At 33.7% G+C, this 15,881-nt stretch overlaps 1 long non-coding RNA gene across 4 annotated transcripts in view; it reads left to right on the top strand.

Moving 5' to 3' along the window:
* LOC127174883 (uncharacterized) overlaps positions 1-15,648 on the top strand; it is a 114,828-nt gene extending 99,180 nt beyond the window's left edge. For all 4 annotated transcript variants that reach the window (XR_007828917.1, XR_007828916.1, XR_007828918.1 and 1 more), the window contains 2 exons: positions 9,098-9,204; positions 12,878-15,648. This is a non-coding gene — a long non-coding RNA (uncharacterized LOC127174883). The remainder of the gene's footprint in view (positions 1-9,097; positions 9,205-12,877) is intronic.
* The last annotated feature ends 233 nt before the right edge of the window (positions 15,649-15,881 follow it).

Raw genomic sequence — 15,881 nt, 5'->3', positions numbered from 1 at the left:
GCTGCACAGAAGCGCACGCCGCCTCCCACAGCCTCCCTGAAGTGAGCTGTTTCCATGGCAACTGGGGGAATCAGAGCAGCATCCTTTTGATGATGCTCTTCAGAGATGACAGCCTTTGGAAACGCGGCACAGCTTTTATGTGTCAGAAAATAAGAGTCGTCTGAAAGTAGGTTACGTAGGAGAAATCTACAGCTCCGGGCTCTGAACCGACTGACGCTTTTCGTAAATAGACTCGTGGTGCAGTGATTTATAATGAATTCTGCGGTTTTTGTGAGCTGAGCTTAGAGGGAATTCACAAGAAAATCATGCTGTTTATTATTTTTGAATATGATATGTTCGAGTTCACACTAGAAGTTAAAGTTTGTAGTAAATTGGTGGTTCTCGACTGGTGGGTCCTGACCAATGTTATTTTAGTATAATTTATTAGGTTTTATTTTTATATATTTTCCATTTTCGTTTTTTTTTTGTAACGTTTAGTTCTTTTTGTTTAGTCATTTTTTTTTATGTGTTTATATACTGTAGTTTTTTATTTCAGTTTTAATTATTTTATTACATTAACCTTGGCAACTAACTGAAATAAATGTATTTATTTATTTATGTCTATATTTAGTCACTTTATCTCAGTTTTAGTTATTTTAGTACATCAATTAAACTAAAGAATGAGAGCTATATATACACTTATTATATAAAAGATCTATATATAAAAATGTATTATATTTGTAGATTTTATTTCAGTTAACATTGATTTTTATTTGTCATTTTAACTGTATTTTTGTCATTTTTATTAGTGTTTTTGTTTATATACTGTAGTCAGTATTATTACATATTACATTTCAGTTTTATTACATCAACCTTGGCTAACTGAAATAAAATATTTTATTTCACTTATTTAGTTTATTTCTATCTATATCGTTTTTAGTAATTTTATCTCAGTTTTAGTTATTTTAGTACACCAGTTAAATTAAAGAATGAGAGTTGTATATATTTTATTATATCAAAATATCTATCTATATGAAAATACATAATATTTATTTATATATTTTATTTAAGTTACATTAATTTTATTTAATTCAATTATTTTAACTGTAATGTCTTAGTAATTTTGTGTATTACTAAGTACACAACTTTTACTTTGTGTATTTGTCATTTTTATTAGTTTTTTTATATATATATGTTTATATACTGTAGTTATTAATTTTAATTATTTTATTACATCAACCTTGGCAACTAAATGAAATAAAATATTTATTTATGTCTATAGTTTAGTCATTTTATCTCAGTTATTTTATTACATCAATTAAACTAAAGAATGAGAGTTATATATATATATATATATATATATATATATATTATAATGTAAAAATATCTATATATAATATATATATTAAAAAACAATATTTATTTATATATTTTATTTCAGTTCACATTAATTTTAACTTTAAAACTAACATTTTAGAAATTTTTGTAATTTTTATTAGCGTTTTTCATGTTTATATACTGTAGTTTTTATTTCAGTTTTCATTTTATTACATCAACCTTGGCAACTAACTGAAAAAAAAAAAAATATTTGTACTTTTATTTATGTATTTATTTACTTATGTCTATATAGTTTTTGGTCATTTTATCTCAGTTTTAGTTATTTAGTACATCAATTAAAAAAAATATATATATAAATATATAAATATAATATAATATAATATAATAATATATAAAATATATGTATTTATGTATTTTATTATTTAATTTAACATCAGTTTTATTTCAGTTTTTTTATGGTTTTAGTTTTAGTATAATTATTCTGGTTACAATCCTGGTTCAAAAAAGCAGGACAAACATTGCTAAATGCAAGTGATAAACTAAATATAGTAATCACGCCCATATTTTTGTTGAATTCAAAGGTCAAACTCTACAGTATTTCATCAGAAGTTGTTCAGTAAATTAGACTGATGCAACACTGACAGGTTTAGTGATGCTCTCATTCTTACGAAATTACACCGGGTGAAGTATGACTATATTAAGTTACTTAATATGAGCAATATTTAATATGAATATTTCTGTTTTTTAAATTTTTATTTGAGCAATTGAAGCAGAACCAGTCGATAACCGCTGCTGTAAATGGCTTCACATTGGTGTGATTAATTTTAATAATTGGTTCTGTCACTGTCGCTTTTTTTTTTTTTTTTAAACTTTACACGTTTTGCTGCTGGCATCTCGGCTCAGTGTTTCCGTTGTGCTGCTGCGTTCTCTGATCTGACAGTCAGCAGACAAATGTCTGCCTCCAGGGCTCTTTCTCCTCCCGTTACGCCAACGACAATCTGCTAATACACGTGGAAGCATCCGTCTTTTAGCAACAATCTCATTGCATCAGCACTGAGCAGTTTGTGGTTTTTGGCAGTCGGTTTTTCATTAACCTTGTGCAACTTCCTATCAGTGTGTAACTGTAACAGCAGCCCAATCCCAACTGAAGGAAGGAAAGAAAGATTTTTTTTTTCTGGACGTTGTCTGTTTTATTTGTGCATATTTATCTATGCTCTCTGCTGAACGGGTGTTTACATGACATTTTATAATGGCTTTTTTTAATCTGCGAACTTACAGGCTGGCCTTCGAAAACACAGTACATCACCACTGCAACGTTTTATATGTGCGATTTACATTTCATTTTCACTTTCACTGTGGACAGATAAATTACATGTGACCAAAACGTTTGTATTGCATGTGTAGGATGTTGATTTAACCCCCATGTTGAAATCCAGTACTATTTTCAAATTGAGCTCCCATTGGTTTCCATGCAATAAATCGCCAAGTTGGCAAAAATTAACAACTAAAATATTTCTACTTATTATAAGTAGTATTTGTTGATATTTGTACTAGCTCTGCCATTTTTGTTGTCTTTTTCTTAAACCCTTGTGAGGGTGAAATGGGTTTCCTACACTTCTTTTCATTGCTTAAACAGTATAGAAATTTAAATCCAAAAAAACTAACAACCAAAAACAACCTTTGAGAGATTTTAGACTGTGAAACTCAACTAGATTAAGAGACAGTGATGTTTCCTTGCATGATTCAGAAGACGAGTCTCAATCTTGAGTAAACTTTGAGTCTTACATTTCGTAATTTCTCATGTATGTCATATTTTAGTGTCTGACAAGCTCCAATAAGGTTTTTCTGTTTGTTGCCTGATTCTTTAGTGTTTTTCAAAGTGTGGGTTTTTGTAAAATTGCATGGAAACCAATGTGGGTTAGTCATAACACTTTCTGTAGACCCTTTCCAAATCACATCTGTGTGTCGAAACTTTGCATGCACATTCATGGCCCTAAATGAGAAGAAGTCACCAAATTTCTGGAAGAAATAAACAGTTTAACCAATTTTCAAGAAAAAAAAAAAAAACAAAGGAAAGAAATAATCAAATGTGGGTCAATTTGAGCCCAACACAAAAGCCTGAAAGCCCTAACAATTTCTCCACAGCCTTTCCAAAACACACATACACTGACCAAAATGCTAAACGCAACACTTTTGTTTTTGCCTCAGTTTTTCATGAGCTGAACTCAAAGATCTAAGACTTTTTCTATGTACACAAAAGCCCTATTTCTCTCAAATATTGTTCACAAATCTGTCTAAATCTGTGTTAGTGAGCACTTCTTCTTTGCTGAGATAATCCATCCACCTCACAGGTGTGGCATATCAAGATGCTGATTAGACAGCATGATTATTGCACAGGTGTGCCTTAGGCTGGCCACAATAAAAGGCCAGTATAAAAAAATAGTCAAACAAATTTTCTAGTGCACAAATATTAAATTTAGGTAAATTTAATCCCAACACAAAAGTTGCGTTCAGCCTTTCCAAAGCACATCTATGTGTAAAAAATTTGCATGCACATTCATGACCCTAAATAAGGAAAACTCACCAAATTTCAGGAAAAAATAAATAATTGTACCAATTTTCAAACAATTCAATTTTTTTTATATGATAACACATTTTGTACAGTCTTTGCAAAATGCATAAAAGTGTTGATAAATTGCACACACATTCAAAATTCTAAATGAGGAAGTCATCAAATTTCAAGAAGACATGAGCAGTTGAGCCAATTTTCTAGTGCAAAAAAAAAATAATAATAATAATAATATGGGTCAATTTGACCTCAACACAAAAGTCGTGTACAGCCTTTCCAAAGTACATCTATGTGTCGAAAATTTGCATATACATTCATAACACTAAAGGAGGAAAAAGTCAGTAAATTCAAGAAAAAATTAATAGTTGAGCAAATTTTCTAGTGCAAAAAAAGTATGGCTTAATTTGACCCCAACACAAAAGTTGTTCAGTTTTTCCAAAACACATCCATGTCGAAACTTTGCATGCACATTCATGACCCTAAATGAGGAAAACTCACCAAATTTCAGGAAGAAATCAATAGTTTAACCACTTTTCAAGAAAAAAAAAATTGAACGTAGGTCAATTTGACCCCAACACAAAAGTCATGTTCAGTTTTTCCAAAACACATCTATGTGTCAAAACTTTACATACACATTCATGACCCTAAATGAGAAAAACTCACCAAATTTCAAAAATAAATAAATCATTTTACCAATTTTCAAACAATTAAAAAATCAATTCTTGTTAAATTTGACCCCAACACAAAAGATGTAACACATTTTGTACAGTCTTTGGAAAATGCATTTGAAAAATTGCACACACATTCATGATCCTAAATGAGAAAGTCATCAAATTTCAAGAAGACATGAATAGTTGAGCCAATTTTCTAGTGCAAAAAAAAAAAAGTTAATATGGGTCAATTTGACCTCAACACAAAAGTCGTGTTCAGCCTTTCCAAAACACATCTATGTGTCAAAAATTTGCATGCACATTCATGAACCTAAATGAGGAAAACTCACCAAATTTCAGGAAGAAATAAATAGTTTAACCAATTTTCAAGGGGGAGAAAAAAAACGAATGTAGGTCAATTTCACCCCAGCTCAAAAGATGTAACAATTTTTGCACAGTCTTTGCAAAACGCATCCAAGTGTTGCACACACATTCATGATCCTAAATGAGAAAGTCATCAAATTTCAAGAAAAAAAAATGAATAGTTGAGCCAATGTTCTAAATGAGGAAAACTCACCAAATTTTAGGAGGAAATAAATTTAAAAAAAAAATTAAATATGGGTCAATTTGACCTCAACACAAAAGTCATGTTCAGCCTTCCCAAAACACATCAATGTTTCGAAAATTTGCATGCACATTCATGACCCTAAATGAAAAAAACTCACCAAATTTCAGGAAGAAATAAATAATTGTACAAATTTTCAAACAATTAAAACATCAATTATTGGTAAATTTGACCCCAACACAAAAGATGTAAAGATTGAAATATTGCACACACATTCATGAGCCTAAATGAGGAAAAAGTCATTAAATTTCAAGATAAAAAATAATAGTTGAGACAATTTTTTAGTGCAAAAAGAAAAAGATATTTAGGTCAGTTTGACCTCAAAACAGTTTGACAAAAGTCATGTTCAGCCTTTCCAAAACAAATCTATGTGTTGAAACCTGGTGTGTACGTTAATGACCCTAAATGAGGGAAAACTGACCAGATTTTAGGAAGAAATAAATGGTCTAACCAATTTTCAAACAAAGAAAAAAGAACCTGGGTCAGTTTGACCCCCAACACACAAGTTGTAACAGTTTTCTTTCCAAAACACATCTATGTTTTAAAACTTTGCATGCACATTCGTGAGCCTAAATGAGAAAAACCCACCAAATTTCAGGGAGAGATAAATAATTTCAAACAAAAATGTGGGGCAAACTGACTGGGCTAATCATGAAAATAATCAGGCATGTACATCATTTTAACAAACGGAAATGTTCCTAATGCAGCTGTGCTGTTGTTGTTGTTGTTTAAGAGGTTTTGTCTTGGTTCAGCGCAGTACATTCGGTGCCTCCCGCCCGCATACAGCAAAAAATAGCCCTGGCAGCAGCGCGCACATCAAAGCCATCAGACACGTAATCCCCCATGAGTCATAGCTCAGCCCGCGGGAGGACGGCAACCACAGACACGCTGATCTCACCGCACATTCAATGCGTTTGGTGCAGCAGCATTTATCTCCTTTTGCTGTTTGAACTGATGTCAGTGATTTGATTGGCTGGCACATGTTGGTCAAATTCGAGCTGAAGGTCACAGATCTGTTTCACATGGTGGGCCGACTGCAACCGGGGGAAATTTGAGCTGTAAGTGGGTCATGCGGCGCAGGCATGTCCACTGCTTTACGTAACGGGCCTTTTTCAAAGCTTTGCCGTTAGCTTTGTTTTCCACCAAGGGGAAGTTCTCTGTCTGAAGGAGCTAAATAACAAAGCTAAAAGGTCTTTGCATTGCTTTAATTTGAAAATGAGGTCTTTGTGATTGAGGTACTTTTCAGTAGTGGGTGACCGAGATCGTTTTTTTAGACTGTGTGTGTGTATAGATCTGGGTGACAGATAGCTGATGTAACATTGAGATGCATTTACAAAGTAATAATAGTAATGAAAAATGTTTAATATTACATTAAATTTTACAGTTTTTACAATATTTGCCCTTAAAATATTTATTACAATATTTAATAATATGTGAAAACTGATGTTTGTTTTTGACTTTATCATTGTTTTACATTTTTCATCCATTAAACTTAAAACAATCATTTTTGTCAATTCCTATCAATTTTATGAAGTCAAAAAATGTGCAGTGCAACTTTGACTCCACTTTTATAAACAAAATAAAAGTTGGGCAACATTTCTGATCATTTTCTGTCAGTGTTTTGGCCTTTATCTGATGTAGGAATCTGGTCTTGGAAATTTACAAAATTTCCGTCTGCCTTAAAATAATTTGACTTTGAGGCGTAGAAGTCAGTACTGATAAATTTTATGAATCATCACTCACTGTACCAATAGTAATCCAAAGTGATGAGAGATATATATGTGTATATATATATTTACCATGCTGATGAGATTTGAAAGGTCAGGCGATTCAGTCAGTCAATTAAATGTGCAGATGTTTGTACAGTCTACACTTAAAAAATGATAAAGGTAACAAGAAAAAACCTTATGTTTAATAGTTAAGTAAAATAAAAGTGGAGCCAAAGTTGCAGTGTATCCTTCTGACACTTTAAATGGACTTTAAAGTCCATAAAATTGTCTAAAATTGATTTTTAAAAAAAATAATGTAAGTTTAATGGATTAAAACGTGTTGTAATAATAATTATGAAAAAGAAAAAAAACATGAAAAAGAACCTTTACAAATAAATGTAAAAAATGTTTAAAAATGTTTAATAATTAAGTAAAATAAAAGTGGTGTCAAAGTTGCAGTGAACCTTTTTGGCACTTTGAATGTAATTATTTAATACATTCCACTTTATAATTCATTAAATTGACTATAATTGATCATTGTGTTAAGTTGATGAAAAATAGATGGAACATGTTGTAATATAATGATGAAAAACTACATTAAAAAAAGTTAAATAATAAAAATAATAACTTGCAATTAGTTAATAAGTTTTTGATACTTTAAATTTACTGAAGAAATTTAAATTTAAAATTCATAAAATAATATCAGATAATAATTTTCAATATCAACAAAAACTGTTAAGATTATGTAATGTAATGATGAAAAATGGCATTAATATGGAAAAAGAATAAATGCATAAAATAAACGTACATTTAATAATTTTAACAAATTAATGATCAAATATTATTAGTGCTGGGCAACAATTAATCGAATCTAAAATAAAAGTTTTTGTGTACGTAATATGTGTGTGTACTGTGTAATAAACAAATATATATATATATATATATATATGTATGTATATATTTTTTTTATTTTTCTATTTTATATTTTTTTTTTTTTTTTTTTTTATTTTTCTATTTTTTTTTTTTTTTTACTTTTTTCATGTAGTTTTTCATCATTATATTACAACATGTTCCATCTATTTCTTTTTCATCCACTGCAACTTTGACACCACTTTTATTTTACTTAATTATTAAACTTTTTTTTTTTTTTTTTTTTTTTTAAGTGTTTTTTCACGTTCATATAATTTTTCATAATTATATTACTACATTTTTTATTTATTAAACTTAACACATTATTTTCATCAATTTTAGTCATTTTTATGGACTTAAAAGTCCATTTAAAGTGTCAAGAAGGTGCGCTGCAATTTGGCCCCAATTTTATTTTACTTAATTATTAAACATAAGTGTAGACTGGACAAATATCTGCACATTTAAATTGCCTGGCTGATATAGTTAATTGAGGTTCTTTATAGCATTGCAAGACCAACGTAGTGTTTACTTAATGCATATTAATAACCTCCATTCTTATTTAGTGAAGGTTTTAGTTGCACATATATCATTTCCCTTTATCTGCTGAGGTTTGTTGTTAATGGCCGTGACCTTTCAAATCTCATCAGCATGGTGAACAGCGGAAGCTTTTCAGAAAATCCTCATAGGGAGTTTTTACTTGAATGACGAGTAATGTGAACCAACACCTTCATCTGAGGCGCTGCATCAACCACATCATCTCCAACTCCAACCACTTTGATCATTTTCTGTCAGTTCTTGGCCTTTATCTGATTTAAGAATCTGGTTTTAGAAATTTCCAAAATGTCAACCTCCTGACTTCAGATCATTTGACTTTTTGAGGCGTCAAATTCAATACTCATAAATACTGTCACTTACTTTAATAGTAATCTAAAGTGATGAAGGTATGTTCTGACACTCAAACTGATATTTTAAAACAATTCTGAATCTAAATTCGAACATATGAAACCTTTGTAAAATAATAGCTGTGTGGATATTTACCACGGTATAACAATTTGCAAACTATATACAGCATCACCATAAAACAACTCAAGCTGCATTTTTATTGTCATTAATCAGAAGTCACTGGGGTCATATGTTGTTGCTCGTTGCTTCAGCTTTAAACCCTTTAGGCTGAGAAACTGTGGCAAATTAAGTGTTGAAATCATCACAAACATGCATGATAACAGACACACACTTTTGAGAAGTTGATGGTAATAAGAGGTCGGGGAGTTTCCACCACCAACCCTGATAATTGACGTCTATTTACTCTGTTTTGCAGATGCCGTTTCACTAGCAGAGAAGATTACGGGCTGCCGTCTGAACCGCAGCTCTCGTGACGTGGAAGAAGACCTGTAATTGAGGATCAAACTTTCTCTGCTTAATTATGTAAAAAAAAGAAAACCTTTTTTCCTTTTCTCAGCTGAGATCTTAAAGGAATAGTTCACCCAAAAATGAAACGTTGCTAAAAATGTGCTCACTCTGAGGCTATACAAGATGTAGATGAGTTTGTTTCATCATCAAATTTGGAGAAATGTAGCATTACATCACTTGCTCACCATTAGATCATATGCAGTGAATGGGTGCCGTCAGAGTCCAAACAGCTGATAAAAACATCACAATAATCCGCAAGTAATCCACACCACTCCAGTCCATCAGTTAACATCTTGAGAAGACAAAAGCTGTGTGTTTGTAAGAAACAAATCTATCATTAAGACACTTCAGACTAAAATATCTAGTCTATCCATTATGTAACTTTCCCTAATGAAAAAGTCATCTGGTCTGAATAAGGAGAGAAACATGCACAGATCAATCACTGTTTACAGTCCAAAACAGCTCTAAACAAATATGTGGCTGGATTTTGACATGAGAGACAACAGGAGATGGACTTTTTCCACTGGAGGAAGCGTTATTATAAATTATGGACTCATATTTTGGCCAGAAGCGAAGGTTTGAAGTTAAACACGTCTTAATGATGGATTTGTTTCTTACAAACACACAGCTTTTGGCTTCTCAAGATGTTAACTGATGGACTGGAGTGGTGTGGATTACTTGTGGATTATTGTGATGTTTTTATCAGCTGTTTGGACTCTCATTCTGACGGCACCCATTCACTACCATTATTGGGCATGTTACTTTAAAAAAGTAATTAGTTATAGTTACTAGTTACTTCTCACAAATAGTAACTGAGTTAGTAACCAGGGAAAGTAACTTGTGTTACTTTTTAAAAACAAATGATCAAATATGTGACCCTGGACCACAGAACCAGTCTTATGTTGCACAAGTATATTTGTAGCAATAGCCAAAAATACATCGGATAGGTCAAATTTATCAGTTTTTCTTTTGTGCCAAAAAAATCTTTAGGATATTAAGTAAAGATCATGTTCCATGAAGATATTTATAAATTTCCTACCATAAATATATCAAAACTTCATTTTTGATTAGTAATATGTATTGCTATGAACTTCATTTGGACAATTTTAAAGGCAGTTTTCTCAGTATTTAGATTTTTTTGCACCCCCAGATTCCAGATTTTCAAATAGTTATATCTGGGGCAAATATTGTCCTTTCCCAACAAACCATATGTATTTCTTCAGCTTTCAGATGATGTATAAATCTCAGTTTTGAGAAATTTACGCTTATTACTGGTTTTGTGGTCCAATAACTTGGATGCCCTCAATATTAAATATGTTAAATGAATGTCGTTTAAATGAAATTTTTAGTTTACTTAATGGCACAGTTTTTTAAATATCTGAAGGTACACTTGGCATCAGTCAGTCAAGCATTATAATATGACATTATGATCATTTAGCATTAAACTTTAGTAATTAGAACTTTAAAATAACCATGTATGAATGCACTGTAAAAATTTACGGTAAAAAAAAAAACAGCAGCCGTGGTTGCCTGGAATTTTACCGTGAAGATACGGTAGAAACATTTTAAGTTTTTAATTTAAATTTACAGTTAAATACCGTAATTTCATGATATAATGTTCATATACCAACCTATTGAAGTACTAAAATCTGTTTTGTCCCTTTGTAATACACTCATAACCACTAAATGCAGGTGGTGATGAGAAAATCACGATGAACCAAAGCCCAGCAACAGCTTTTAAATAATAACATGTATAGAAGGTGCACAGTGTCAATCACACAAACACTAAGCATCATCATGGTAACACACATGAAACTGAAATAATGCAATAAACATTCATTTAACAACATTAGATGTAACATACAACCCTCATGTACAAAACTTATAAGAAAAAACTAAGAAGAAACCGTTATTTCAACACAAAAAAAAAAAACGCAGGGAATTCTGGGAATGTTAGTTTATGGTCATTCACTGTAAATTGTAACTTTTTTTTCACTTCCAAAAACGGTATACTACTGTAAAATTACATGCAATGTCCAATATAGTTTTTCACCATATAATAGTAGGAGAATTTACCATTAAACATTTAACAGGTTTTTACTGTATTATTTTTACAGTCTTTAACTGTTAATTTTACGGTCATTTTTTTTTACAGTGTGCATATTTGTCCTATTGACTGAACTTAGGACTGGTGGTGGTGCTTAAGATATTGTTTGTATAAAAATTACTGAAAAGTTAAAACTACTATGAATTCTACTACTAATAACAATATAAAACTCACTAAAGATTAATGAGCTGCTGGGTTCATGAATATTAATCACGCTGTCTGTGTTCGCTCAAATTGATTTGCTAAAATCAGGACAGGGATGATAATAGGTGAGCGCCAGCCAATGAGATTGCCGTATGCACATTAGTTGCACATTAGTAATACATGTAAAATTCTGCATGTTATATAAGACTCTCCTGCTCTGTATCTTTCTTTGTGTGTGTGTGAGACAAAGCGACGGCTAGTCGTGTGCCTTTGCACTAGCGTTTACGGTTCATCAAATACAGGTATGCTGTGCATCCGTTCAGATGAACTGAAAAATAAAATCATAATAATATTATAATAAATTACAGTAATGCTGCATTTTATTGTCAGGAATGGTTGTAACGGGGAAACCAGTCATTCGTTTAATTACTCGTTACTGAAAAAAATAACACCATTATTCCCATCACTGCTCACTACAGAGAATCCATTGGCGAGTAAGTGGATTCCAAGTCTTTTCCCATGAAGAAACAACTTGTGCTACAGATGTTAGTAGATTGTGCACTTCATCAGTGATTTAGTGAATGACATTAATGTATGATATTGCCACCGAAAACAACACTTACATCATCATGTAGGTGTTAAACATGAGACGTCGAAAAGCTCAAACATGACAGGAATGAACACGCCATCATGTTGAGTGGGACGCCTGCGGTCACATTTTCAACATGCTGGGACATTCTGTACAAGTTCACTAATACAATCCAGTAACATGTGAGCTACACCTTCAAGGAAATGGTTACTAGAATCCAGCGGGTTGCTGGTATTGTTACACGTTTGAACCAGTCAGTGTGAGTTTCGAATCCACAGTGTGCATTTGGAAATGCACCGTGAGACCTTGTGTATCTAGAAATAAAATGAAACTAAAATTGGTCACGTTTGTTGTGACTAATGGGACCTAAACCTGAGAATTTAATTATTGTTCTGAAAGAGCCTGAGGAGTAATTTCAGTAATTCAGTCATTTCTAAAATCAACAATTTAATGACACATTAAAAGAATATTTCAGGTTAATACAAGTTATAAGCTCGGTCGACAGCATTTGTGCATAATGTTGATTAACACGTTATTTTAGTCTAATCCCTTGTTTTCATGTTAAAAATGCGAAAATTAAAGCTTAAAGTGAGGAATTTACAGTGGAAGTCAGTGGGCCATTTTGGAGGATTTAAAAGCAGAAACGTGAAGCTTATTAAAAAAACACTTAAATTCATTCTGTTTGTGGTGTTGTGTTGTCATGGCAAATACATTGCATTGTAATTGTTACTTTTGTGGTATTTAACATTATGCCAGAGATGTTTTTGATAGAATATTGCTTTAATGTTGTTCTTGAAGTTAAGCTTGTATAACCATTATGATGAATATCTGTGTTTACTGGACTGCAGGCTGGTTTACAGTGGATCCATGTGGCTTTGACAGATCTCACATCTGGGTAAACAGAAGAAAGAATGAGACGCTGGTGTGTTGTTTGCAGAAAGACGCTGTGGAAAATGTTAATGGAAGATGGACCACTGAGGCATCGGTCCAGACGCAGAGAGCACGATAATACGATTAAGAAGAGAGGAAGGTAGAGAAGATCTGTGTGCTTGAACATTAGTGTTATCAAAGCCTAATGGCCAGAAGCGGCTTCAAAGAGATGCTGTTGTTGTGCTGAATGTTAGGAGAGCTGTGCCGTTTCTCTTCTGAGTGATTTCAGGTGGGAAAAAAAGGATAAATACTAAAGGACAAGCCTGAGCTACGTTTTATCTAAAAACAAGAATATCATAGAGAAAACAGCCTAGCAACCACATAGAAACAACCTGGCAACCACCAAGACCATCTTAGAAGCCACCTAGCAGCCACCAAGGACATTGTAGCAACCACATAGCAATACCCTGGCAAACAACATCTTATCAATCACATAGTAATGCCCTGAAAACCACCAAGAACATCTTAGCAACCACTTACAAATAATTTAGTAACACCTTGGCAACCCCCATCTTATTAACCACATAGCAACGCCCTGGCAACTACCAAGAACATCTTAGTAACTACATAAAAACCACAAAACCACATAGCAATGCCTTGGCAACCACTGTCTTAGAAACCCCACAGCAATGCCTTGGAAATCACCAAGATCATCTTAGCAACCACCAATAACATCTTAGCAACTAAACGGCAATGTCCTGACAACCTGCATTTTATTCACTACATAGAAATGTCCTGGCAACCACCATCTTAGAAATCGCAAAACAAGGCCCTGGCAACCACAAAGATCACTTTAGCAATCAAATAGCAACACCCTGGCAACCACAAGAACATCTTAGCCACTAAACAGCAATGCCTTGGCAACCCCCAACTTATCAACCACATAGCAACACCTAGGCAACCATCAAGGACATCTTAGCAACCAAACTGCAGTGCCCTGGCAACCACCATCTTTGAAACAACATAGCAACGCCCTGGAAACCACCAAGAACAGCTTAACAACCAAACAGCAACACCCTGGCAACCACAAGAACATCTTAGCAACTAAACAGAAATGCACCGGCAACCCCCAACTTATCAGCCACATAGCAACACCCTGGCAGCCATCAAGGGCATCTTAGCAACCAAATGGCAATGCCCTGGCAACCACCATCTTTGAAGTGATGTAGCACGCCTTGGCAACCACCAAGAACATCTTAACAACCAAATAGCAACAGCCTGGCAACCACAAAAACATCTTAGCAACTAAACAGCAATGCCCTGGCAACCCCCAACTTATCAACCACATAGCAACACCCTGGCAACCACAAAGATTATCTTAACACCTTGGCAACCCCCATCTTAGCAACCACATAACTATGCCCTGGCAACCACCAAAACATCTTAGTAACCAAAAAGAAATGCCCTGGCAGCCACCATCTTTGAAACAACATAGCAATGCCCTGACAACCACCAAGAACATCTTAACAACCAAATAGCAACACCCTGGCAACCACAAAGATTATCTTAGCAACCACATAGTAACACCATGTCAGCCACCATTTTAGAAACCTCATAGCAACGCCCTGGAAACCACCAAGAACATCCTAACAAACACCTAGCAATGACCTAGCAACCACCTAGGACATCTTGGCAACCAAATAGCAACACCCTGGCAACCACCATCTTAGCAACCTCATAGTACCGCCCTGGGAACCAACAAGAACTTCTTAACAACCACATAGCAACTCCCTGGCAACCAGCAAGATCATCTTAGCAACCAAACAGCAACATTCTGGCAACGACCATCTTAGAAACCCCATAGCAACACCCTGGAAACCACCAAAAATATCTTAACAACCACCTAGCAATGCCCAGCAACCACTAAGGGCATCTTGGCAACCAAATAGCAACACCCTGGCAACCACCATTTTAGCAACCTCATATTACCGCCCTGGAAACCATCAAGAACATCTTAACAGCCACATAGCAACGCCCTGGCAACCACAAACAGCACCCTGTCATTGTGGCAGTGAGTTTTGAACAGGCAAACATCACTCACATTTTCTTTTCAATATAAAAATCTATTTAGAAGTTCTTTTCATTAAAGACAAAAGTCCAGCTGCTTTCCTTTGCAGAAAACTGCTGAATGACTTTCAGACGTCTAGCACATGTAGGCCTGTTGTTAGTGGATCTGTTTTGGTCTCTTGAGTGTATGAGTGTGTGTGTGTGTGTGTGTGTGTGTGTGTGTGTTCAGGATTCACTGCACTCCAAAGTATTTTTGCACTTGCGTTCTTCCCGTAAAAGCAGGCAGGCTGCCACATGCTCGCACGCCCCATCCACATGATCTGAGAGAGAGAGAGAGAGACAGGAGGGGGAGGCTCTTAATGCAGTGAGTCAGCACTCCAGACTCCATTTCATCTCCATCCTGACCGACCAACACGGCTTAACCCTTTCCTACCTCCCCTCCGCTTCACTAGCAGCTTTTAATGACCTCAATACAGGAAGCAGAGACTTAGATCATCACATAAATTCGGCAAGGATGCATTAAATGAATCAAAAGTGACAGTAAAGACATTTATGATGTTACAAAGGATTTCTATTTCAAATAAATGCTGTTCTTTTGAATGATCCATTTATCAAGAATCCTAAAAAATAAAATGTATCAGTTTAAATAAAAATATGAAGCAGCGCAACTGTTTCCAACATTGATGATAATCAGAAATGTTTCTTGAGCAGCAAATCCGCATATTAGAATGATTTCTGAAGGATCATGTGACACTGAAGACTGAAGTAATGATGCTGAAAATTCAGATTTCCATCGCAAGAATAAATTATATTTTAATATAAGTTACAATAGAAAACAGTCATGTTACATTGTAAAAATATTTCAAAATTTTTGCTATATTTTTTATTAAATAAATGCAGCCTTGGTGAGAACTT

The sequence above is a fragment of the Labeo rohita genome, chromosome 13 (assembly GCF_022985175.1).
Source record: "Labeo rohita strain BAU-BD-2019 chromosome 13, IGBB_LRoh.1.0, whole genome shotgun sequence".
Lineage (NCBI taxonomy): Eukaryota > Metazoa > Chordata > Actinopteri > Cypriniformes > Cyprinidae > Labeo > Labeo rohita.
This window is presented reverse-complemented; position numbering and strand designations above follow the sequence as displayed.